General features: G+C 48.3%; 1 pseudogene; it reads right to left on the minus strand.

Annotated features, from left to right (window-relative positions):
* LOC102500854 (kinesin-associated protein 3-like) overlaps positions 1-326 on the minus strand; it is a 3,259-nt pseudogene extending 2,933 nt beyond the window's left edge.
* Positions 327-1,400: the final 1,074 nt, after the last annotated feature.

The raw sequence follows: 1,400 nt of genomic DNA on the forward strand, positions 1-1,400 counted from the left end.
CCAGGGAAGTAATATCTGTGTTGGCATTGAGACTCTTAAGACGAATGCTCTCTAGGAGATGGGGTCCTGGTCTTGAGAGACTGGAAGTGGGGAGGGGACAGTGGTGCCCCTGCCTCAGTTTCCCTTGCTGGCCAGGAGCCTAGAGATGGAATTGAACTGGAGTTCTCATTTTTTGACATTCCTTTTGTTCTCCCAACATGGGATCCCCCATTTCTCCAAGAATGGTAGCTTCCACTTCATATTGAACAATGAGTGCTTTTTCTGATGGATGTACATCAATATTCCCTCCTTTAACTTTTGAGGTATCTGGCATTCCCCCCTTGCATGGTGGCGGCGGCAGCAGGATGGGGAGGATGGGGCATCTCAGACACCGGCAGCCACTGGGCTCTCACCCCAGAGGAGATAACAGAGCCCAGAGGTCCTGAGTCTTTCAAAGGCAAGTTGTTCAGGTCCCCAAATTCAGGGCATTTTTTTCTTTTGTGGCCTCATACAAGGGTTTGGCTAATTCTGCAAAACCCCATATCCAGAGCCAACAGTAGCCCACAGTGCCCAAGAATTCTCGAACTTCCCTGGCTGTAGTAGGGACTGGCAGTCTCAAAAAAGTCTCTTTTATGGCTTCTGTCAGTCATCTTGTTCCTTTATGGAGCTTATACCCCACATAGGTAACAGTTTATTTAGACCTTTTTAGTGCTGGCACGATATCCCAGCAAGCCCAATCCTTGCAAAAGGTCCTCTGTAGCTCTTTTACATTCCGCTTCAGAAGGAGCGGCTAAGAGAAGGTCATCAACATACTGTAAGAGAGTCACGGAGCCATGGCTTTGATGGAAAGCACACAAGTCCTGATTCAAGGACTCATTAAACAAAGTTGGGGAGCTCTTGAACCCCTGCGGGAGTCTTGTCCATGTGAGCTGTTTGGGGGTTCCTGAGGGCCCCTCTTCTTGCCATTCAAAGGCAAAAATTGGCTGGCTAACGCGTGCTAAGGCTATGCTGAAGAATGCATCTTTTAAATCCAGTGTTGTATACCAGACACGAGTAGGGGGTAGATGGCTCAAAAGGGTGTATGGGTTGGGAACCATGGGGTGGATATCTTGAGTCCTTTTGTTAACCTTTCATAAGTCCTGAACAGGCCTAAAATCATTTCCTCCTGGTTTCCTTACTGGGAACAATGGAGTGTCCCAACTAGAATGGCAAGGTATGAGAATGCTAGCCTGTAGCAAGTGATTTATATGGCGGGGGGGGGGGCAATCCCTTGCCTTGCTTCAGCTGACATGGGGTATTGGTGTACTTGGACAGGTTGGGCCGAGGATTTGAGTTCAATTATTATAGGGGCCCAATGGGTTGTGAAACCCACTCTTGCCACTTCAGCCCATGCTTGGAGAAACTTCTGGACACAAGAATTT

Source organism: Tupaia chinensis, unplaced genomic scaffold (genome assembly GCF_000334495.1).
Source record: "Tupaia chinensis unplaced genomic scaffold, TupChi_1.0 Scaffold144677_1, whole genome shotgun sequence".
NCBI lineage: Eukaryota > Metazoa > Chordata > Mammalia > Scandentia > Tupaiidae > Tupaia > Tupaia belangeri.